Below are 9,470 nucleotides of genomic sequence, written 5' to 3'. Positions count from 1 at the left end.
TTTACACTCTACACAAAATCAGTGTTGATCTTTTGAGTGTAGAATCTTAAAGCTGTTTGAGTGTTTAACAGCTCCAATGTACAGGATTTATACTGCAGAGCCCCAAATACACACATTCCACTAGAACATGAACAGAAATGTAGAACCTGCATACAAATGAACAGTCACTCAGTAACTCACTGTAGTGTCTCCAATTTACAGTGTGGATCCTTCAGTAGATCAGAGAGCAGCTTCACTCCTGATTCTCCTGCTTTATTGTAGTTCAGATGCAGCTCTCTCAGGTGTGATGAGGTGTTTGACCTCAGCGCTGAAACCAGAGCAGCACAACCTTCATCTGTGATACTGCAGTGTTCCAGCCTGTAGAGAGATCAACAATTATAAATCAGCAACTTACTGAATTTATGAATATGGAAAACTATAGCAGTTGTTGCTGCTTTATTTAAATTGTGCTTCAGGAAACACAACATTTTATTCATCTAAAACAGCCATATGACAGAAATGCAGGATCTACAGTGTGTAAGTGATGATCTGACCTCAGTATCTCCAGTGTACAGTGTGGATTCTCCAGTCCAGCAGAGAGCAGCTTCACTCCTGAATCCTGCAGGTTATTGTGACTCAGGTCCAGTTCTCTCAGACTGGAGGAGTTTGAACTGAGAACTGAGGACAGAATTCTACAACTTTTCTCTGTGAGATTACACCCACACAACCTGGGAGAGAAATGATGATCAGTGGATTAAAGTAATAAATCACAAATTCTCTGGTTACTGTAATTGTTCACTGTTTTTAAACTACTTAATAAAGTACAATTTCTGAGATTTTACTCATTTACTTTTACTTGACTACATTTTCCCTCAACCTGCCGTCACTACTTTTCCCCCCTGTTTCCTGCTGCACTGCTGTAAAAACCATTATGGGTAAAACTTTCACCAGAAGTAGTAGCAGCCTTTACTGACTTACGCCGACGCCAATATGTTGTGTTTATGTGCGGTTTGTTTTTCAGGTGGGAAAATGTTAAAATGCAGTAAAAAGCTCAGGAAAAACACGTGCTGTTTGTGTTTACACTTATAACCAGATGAAGCTTCATTTGTGTCTTAAAGAACCGTGTTTATAGAGAAAATTATAGACTTTCTTACTCTTACTTACTTAGGATTGTAGCTTTTAGATGTAAAACACTGGTTAGTGCTTCTACTATTAGCCTAATGCTAATGCTAATACTAATAATATAATACAATCATCATTAATTAATTTCACTTTATATTAGGAGTCTAATGACCCTGTGCATATTTTATTTATTATATTTAAAATGACTATTGGAGGTACAATGATAGTAATTGTGTTGATGTAAAACACTTGGCACTGAGGTGTGATGTGGGTGAGGGGCTGCACAGGGTTCATGGTCTGGGTGGGTATAAGGGGTGAGGGGAAGCAGTGTGATTTTAGATGTAATTACATGCAGGTAAATGTAACTACAATGTGTCTGTGTGACTTTAACTCTCCTCTACATCAGCTTTTAATTACACTAAATAATTTCCTGCATCCTTAAATAGCACACAAGCGACTTTATTACTGTGAAGGTTTTGGTAAAACTCTGAGCTTTTCACACTGATCATCACCTTTCTGTCACATGCAACTGAATCAACAAAGTAGCTAAAAATGCTACTGTACATTACACGCTGTCACTTTTTACATCATCCTCCCATTCCTCTGTTAAGGAAGAGAAGGACATGCTGATGTTGTGCTCTATAAGTTCTGTCAGCGTGTGATTCCACATCTTGTTCTGAATGAATGATTAGTGACACTGAAGCGAATGATTGTTTATGTCGTAACAGAAGTTCCAGCCACAGATCACGCAAAGCATCATGGGGTGGAGATAATAAGTGAAGACCAACAGCATGGTTGCTAAAAATGTTACCTGGTTATTGGTTGCTACACTTTTTATTTTGCAGGGTATAAAGTGGAATAACATTTACAGCATAAAACAACAAACTGCTCTTGAGTTCTTTTAAAAGGTGACTTTTTACTCGTAATTTGAGTAGAATTTAGAGCAGATACTTTTACTCTACTACACTACATTTTTTAAAAGTAATAGTACTTTTAGGTTAGTATGATTTTTCAGGAAACTTTTCAGCACTGATTATGAAATATCACAACACACATACAGACACACACTCAAACTCACACATAGACAAAGACACACACACACACACACACAGACAAAGAATAATGAAATATCAAAGAGAAATGATTCAGAACACTGATATCTCAAAGAAAACTATACACAGATATGATTTACAGTGGGGCAGAAAAGTATTTAGTCAGCCACCAATTGTGCAAGTTCTCCCACTTAAAAAGATAAGAGCGGTCTGTAATTTTCATCATAGGTACACTTTAACTATAAGAAACAAAATGAGAAAAAGAAATCCCAAAAATCACATTGTCTGATTTTTAAAAAATTTATTTGCAAATTATGGTGGAAAATAAGTATTTGGTCAATAACAAAAGTTCATCTCAATACTTTGTTATATGGCCTTTTTGGCAATGACAGTGATCAAACATTTTCTGTGAGTCTCCACAGGGTTTTTACACACTGTTGCTGGTAGTTTGTCCCATTTCTCCATGCAGATCTCCTCTAGAGCAGTGATGTTTTGGGGCTGTTGCTGGGCAACACAGATTGAGATTTGAGATGGGGTTGAGATTTAAAGACTATCTAGGTCACTCCAAGACCTTGAAATGCTTCTTACGAAGCCACTCCTTCATTGCCTGGGCGGTGTGTTTGGGATCATTGTCATGCTGAAAGACCCGGCCACGTTTCATCTTCAATGCCCTTGCTGATGGAAGGAGGTTTTCACTCAAAATCTTATGATAAATGGCCCAATTCATTCTTTCCTTTACACAGATCAGTTGTCATGGTCCCTTGACAGACAAACAGCCCCAAAGCATGATGTTTACACCCCATTGCTTCACAGTAGGTATGGTGTTCTTTGCATGCAACTCAACATTTTTTCTCCTCCAAACATGACAAGTTGAGTTTTTACCAAAAAGTTCTATTTTGGTTCCATCTGACCATATGACATTCTCCCACTCGTCTTCTGGATCATCCAAATGCTCTCTAGCAAAGTTTAGACAGGCCCGGACATGTACTGGCTTAAGCAGGGGGACACGTCTGGCACTGCATTTGAGTCCCTGGCGGCGTAGTGTGTTAATGATTTTAGTCTTTGTTACTTTGGTCCCAGCTCTCTGCAGGTTATTCACTAGGTCCAAACGGGTTCAATTCAATTCAATTCATTTTTATTTGTATAGCGCTTTTAACAATGAACATTGTCTCAAAGCAGCTTTACACAGAAAATGTGGTGATTAATGTAAATATGTTCTTTGTCCCTGATGAGCAACTGTGGCAAGGAAAAACTCCCCGAGATGGCATAGGGAAGAAACCTTGAGAGGAACCAGACTCAAGAGGGAACCCATCCTCATCTGGGTTGCACCAAATGTCCATTTGAAGCATATAAGTTGTGGGGTACAGTGATGATGATCAGAAGCAAACTGCACTCCCGAGTCAGTGCAGCAGACCGCCGACACCAACTACAGTCCAATCCGTCCTCAAAAGCACCCGTTCTACTCCGGAATTATATGGAACCACCCAAGGGTTGAGATCTTGCGTGGAGCACCAGATCGAGGGAGATTATCAGTGGTCTTGTATGTCTTCCATTTTCTAATAATTGCACACACAGTTGATTTCTTCACACCAAGCTGCTTACCTATTGCAGATTCAGTCTTCCCAGCCTGGTGCAGGTCTACAGTTTTGTTTCTGGTGTCCTCTGACAGCTCTTTGGTCTTGGCCATAGTGGAGTTTGGAGTCTGACTGTTTGAGGTTGTGGACAGGTGTCTTTTATACTGATAACGATTTCAAACAGGTGCCATTAATACAGGAAACAAGTGGAGTCAAGTCAAGTCAAGTCAAGTCAAGTCAAGTTTATTTGTATAGCGCTTTTCACAACAGACATTGTCTCAAAGCAGCTTTACACAAATCAACAGTTAAGGTGAATGGTATGAATTTGTCCCTGACGAGCAAGCCGTGGCGACTGTGGCAAGGAAAAACTCCCTTAGATGTTATGAGGAAGAAACCTTGAGAGGACCCAGACTCAAAAGGGGAACCCATCCTCATCTGGGTGACATCAAGAGTTTGATCATAAAGCTTTCAACAATACAGAACACTGGAGAGTGAGAACTAACATGAGCACTGGAGTATAAGATTATAAGTGATGTTCTTTCTGCAGTCTTATACAGTCTATATGGTTAGTAGCTCCTAGTTTTATAAGCTCAGCATTTGTGATCATCACAGATCCAGCATCAGCTTCTCCATGCCAGAGCCTTTAAACACTCCAGGAGGTCCAATGTCAAAACTCCACACATGTAGCGGGATCCAAATGGCACTGGTACGCCTCTAGATGGTTCAGGATGTTTGTGAGTTCGGCATCTACTTCTTCAAAGGTCCGTAATCATCACGAGGTGGGAGGTGACTGGAGCTGGCCAAACCTCAGGGTGTCTCGGGATGGGAGAGAAGAGAAGCAGTGGAGAGAATTAGCATAGCTGCTGTTCATGATATTAACAGCACAAGTTGATAATGTGCATGTGATCAGATGTTCTGGAGCACAAGGTTATGATGTGATGTGTGTTATGTGTAGGCTTTGCTAAAAGATATGTTTTAATCTACACTTAAACTGGGTGAGTGTCTGAGCCCCGAACACTGTCAGGAAGACTATTCCAGAGTTTAGGAGCTAAATGTGAAAATGCTCTACCACCTTTAGTGGACTTTGCTATTCTACGAACTACTGGAAGCCCAGAGTTTTGAGATCTCAGGAGCGTGGCGGATTGTAGCCTGTTAAAAGACTGGATAGATACATGGGAGCCAAACCATTTAGTGCTTTATAAGTGAGAAGTAATAGTTTGTAGTCTATTCGAAACTTAACAGGAAGCCAATGTAGGGACGATAAGATTGGGGTTATGTGATCATATTTTTCTGACCTTGTGAGAACTCTGGCTGCTGCATTCTGGACTAACTGAAGCTTGTTTATTAATGATGCAGGACATCCACCTAGTAATGCATTACAGTAGTCTATTCTGGAGGTCATAAACGCATGGACGAGCTTCTCTGCATCGGATATAGATAACATGTTTCTTAACTTAGAAATATTTCTAAGGTGAAAGAAGGCTGTTTTTGTAACTTGGTTGATATGATTTTTAAAAGATAAGTTGCTGTCTAAAATAACACCCAGGTCTTTTACCGTTGAACTAGTGGTTAGAGAACATCCGTCTAAATGCAGGTTGAGATGCTGGAGCTTCTGTATACAAATTTTTGGACCGATAAGCAAAATCTCCGTCTTATCAGAATTTAAAAGTAGAAAGTTATGGGTCATCCAATCTCTTATTTCCTTAACACACTCAGTTATCCGGGTTAATTGAGCTGTATCGCCTGGTTTAGATGAGATATATAGCTGAGTATCATCAGCATAACAATGGAAGCTAATTCCATGCCTTCTAATAATATTTCCTAAAGGAAGCTTGTATATTGTGAAGAGCAGGGGTCCTAGAACTAAACCTTGTGGCATGCCACAGTTCACTAGCTTTGGCCTGGATAGCTCTCCATTTAAATCTACGAAATGGTTATTATTGGACAGGTAGGATTTAAACGAGCTTAATGCCTGTCCCTGAATGCCGATGTAATTCTGTAGGCGATCGAGGAGGAGATCATGATCTATAGTGTCGAACGCAGCACTGAGATCTAGTAAAACTAACAGCAAGATGAAGCCTTGGTCTGAAGCTAAAAACAGGTCATTAGTGATTTTAACTATGGCAGTTTCTGTGCTATGATGGAGCTTAAAACCTGACTGAAACTCTTCAAAGATATTGTTCTCTTGCAAGTGGGAACATAACTAATACCATTTTATTTTTTTTGGAATGTTTGCTATTGCTTCACTGCAAATGAGCCAGTGTTATTATTTTGTGCAAAGTGGTGGGTATGTTTGAATAAGCCACATCTTCTTCTTCTTCTTCTTTCGGCTGCTCCCATTAGGGGTCGCCACAGCGGATCATCCGTCTCCACGCCACCCTGTCCTCTACATCTGCCTCTTTTACACCAACTACCTGCATGTCTTCCCTCACCACATCCATGAACCTCCTTTTTGGCCTTCCTCTTTTCCTCCTACCTGGTGGCTCCATCCTCAGCATTCTTCTACCAATATAATTTATGTCCCTCCTCTGCACATGACCAAACCATCTCAATCTCGCCTCCCTCACCTTGTCACCAAAACATCCTACATGCGCTGTCCTCTAATAAACTCATTTCTAATCTTATCCATCCTCGTCACTCCCAACGAAAACCTCAACATCTTTAGCTCTGCTACCTCCAGCTCCACCTCCTGTCTTTTACTCAATGCCACTGTCTCTAAACCATACAACATCGCAGGTCTCACCACAGTCCTATAAACTTTCCCTTTCAATTTTGCAGATACCCTACTATCACAAATCACTCCTGTCACTCTTCTCCACCCACTCCACCCTGCCTGCACTCTTTTCTTCACTTCTCTAACACACTCTCCATTACTTTGCACTGTTGAACCCAGGTACCTGAATTCCTCCACCTTCTGAAGCTCTTCTCCTGCAACCGCACCACTCCACTGCCCTCCCTCTCATTCACACACATGTACTCTGTCTTACTCCTACTGAGTTTCATTCCCCTTCTCTCCAGTGCATATCTCCACCTCTCCAGGCTCTTCTCAACCTGCTCCCTACTCTCACAACAAATCACAATATCATCCATAAACATCATAGTCCAGGAGACTCCTGTCTGACCTCGTCCGTCAACCTGTCCATCACCACTGCAAACAGGAAAGGGCTCAGGGCCGATCCTTGATGCAGTCCAACCTTCACTCTAAACCAGTCTGTCGTACCTACTGCACACTTCACTGCCGTCACACTGTCCTCATACATGTCCTGCACCACCCTTACATACTTCTCCGACACACCTGACTTCCTCATACAGTACCACAACTCCTCTCTTGGCACCCTGTCGACGCCTTCTCTAAATCCACAAATACACAATGCAATTCCTTCTGTCCTTCTCTATACTTCTCCATCAACATTCTCAAAGCAAATATGGCATCTGTGGTGCTCTTCCTCGGCATGAAACCATACTGTTGCTCACAGATGGTCACCTCTTCTCTCAGCCTGGCTTCCACTACTCTTTCCCATAACTTCATGGTGTGACTGATCAACTTAATACCCCTGTAGTTACTGCAGGTCTGCACATCTCCTTTATGCTTAAAGATCGGTACCAGCACACTCTTTCTCCATTCCTCAGGCATCTTCTCACCTTCCAAAATCCTGTTAAACAATCTGGTCAAAACCCCACTGCCATCTCTCCTAAACATCTCACGCTTCCACGGTATGTCATCTGGTCCAACCGACTTTCCACTCTTCATCCTCTTAATCGCTGCTCTCACTTCCTCCTTACTAATCTTATCTACATCCTGCTTCACCATCTCCACATCATCCAACCTTCTCTCTCTGATTTTCCTCATTCATCAGCTGCTCAAAATACTCCCTCCACCTTCTCAACACACTCTCCTCACTAGTCAACACATTTCCTCTCCATCCTTTACTGCTCTAACTTGCAGTACATCCTTTCCAGCTCGGTCCCTCTGCCTGGCCAATCGGTACAAATCCTTTTCTCCTTCCTTAGTGTCCAACCTCTCATACAGCTCCTCATATGCCTTTTCCTTGGCTTTCGCCACATCCTCTTAACCTGCTGCCGCATCTCCTTGTACTCCTGCCTACTTTTCTCATCACTCTGTCTATCCCACTTCTGTTTTGCCAACCTCTTTCTCCTTATGCTCTCCTGCACTTCCTCATTCCACCACCACGTCTCCTTGTCTTCCTTTCTATTTCCAGATGTCACACCAAGTACTTTTCTAGCTGCCTCCCTCATCACTCCTGCAGTAGTTGCCCAATCATCCAACACCTCCTTAACACCACTGAGCCTCTCTCTGACCTCTTCCCTGAACCTCACACTACACTCTTCCTCCTTCAGTTTCCACCATCTTATTCTTCTTTCAGTCCTCACTCTCCTCCTCTTCATCCTCGCCTCCAAAACCATCCTACAGACCACCATCCTATGCTGTCTAGCTACACTGTCCCCTGCCAACACCTTACAGTCGCCAATCTCCTTCAGGTTGCATCTCCTGCATAGCACATAGTCCACCTGTGTGCACCTTCCTCCACTCTTATCGTCACCCTATGATCCTCCTTCTTTTAAAATAAGTGTTCACCACTGCCATTTCCATCCTTTTAGCAAAATCTACCACCATCTGCCCTTCCACATTCCTCTCCTTAAAACCATACCTACCCATCACCTCCTCATCACCTCTGTTCCCTTCACCCACATGCCCATTAAAGTCCGCCCCAATCACTAACCGTTCTTTCCTAGGTACACCATCTACCACTTCATCTAATTCACTCCAGAATCTTTCCTTCTCCTCCATCTCACAGCCAACTTGTGGAGCATAGGCACTGATGACATTTATCATCATCCCTTCAACTTCCACCTTCACGATCATCACCCTATCAGAAACTCTCTTCACCTCCACTACACTCTTACTGTACTCTTCCTTCAGAATCACCCCTACACCATTTCTCTTTCCATCCACACCATGATAAAACAGTTTAAACCCACCTCCAATGTTCCTGGCCTTACTCCCTTTCCACTTGGTCTCCTGAACACACAACATATCTACCTTTCTCCTCTCCATCATATCAGCTACCTCTCTCCCTTTACCCGTCATAGTACCAACATTTAAAGTACCAACCCGAACCTCCACTCTCCTACACTGCTCCTTTCCTGCCGTCTCTGTAGACGCCTTCCTCCTCTCCTTCTCCTCCTTGACCAACAGTAGCCCAATTTCCACCGGTACCCTGTCGGCTAACGATACCTGTGGCGGTCGTTGTTAACCCGGGCCTCGACCGATCCGGTATGAAATTCTCATTTGTGATCCGCATATTTGATTTGGCACGTGTTTTACGCTGGATGCCCTTCCTAACGCAACCCTCCCCATTTACCCGGGCTTGGGACCGGCACTAAGAATGCACTGGCTTGTGCCTCCCTAATGGCTGGGTTTTTGAATAAGCCACATATACACAGATTTTGTGCAGTTAGGCTGTATTTAATATAACATGATGGCTAATGAGTTGAGAATTTGCACTAAATCTATACAGGTTGGGCTTTTTAATATGAAGATGATGCAATGATACAATATAACAACAATCCACCTACATACACTTTTTACACACATGTATGAACACGTTATTTCAGATACTTTCCTGCACACACCACAAATATAAACATTCAGCATGAACTTTGATCACTAACGAATATAACTGCAGTCATTGAGACTGCATTTTAATGCAACTACAAGTTA

General features: G+C 42.3%; 1 protein-coding gene and 1 pseudogene across 1 annotated transcript in view; both read right to left on the bottom strand.

The window, feature by feature from the left end:
* LOC124384330 (guanine nucleotide exchange factor VAV3) overlaps positions 1-9,470 on the bottom strand; it is a 209,123-nt gene that overhangs the window by 64,561 nt on the left and 135,092 nt on the right. The gene's annotated exons all lie outside the window — the stretch shown is intronic.
* The window catches only part of LOC124384328, a 44,083-nt pseudogene that overhangs the window by 312 nt on the left and 34,301 nt on the right, over positions 1-9,470 (bottom strand).

This window comes from Silurus meridionalis, chromosome 4 (genome assembly GCF_014805685.1).
Source record: "Silurus meridionalis isolate SWU-2019-XX chromosome 4, ASM1480568v1, whole genome shotgun sequence".
Classification (NCBI taxonomy): domain Eukaryota; kingdom Metazoa; phylum Chordata; class Actinopteri; order Siluriformes; family Siluridae; genus Silurus; species Silurus meridionalis.
Note: the sequence above shows the minus strand (reverse complement) of the source record. Positions and strands in the feature narration are given on the sequence as shown.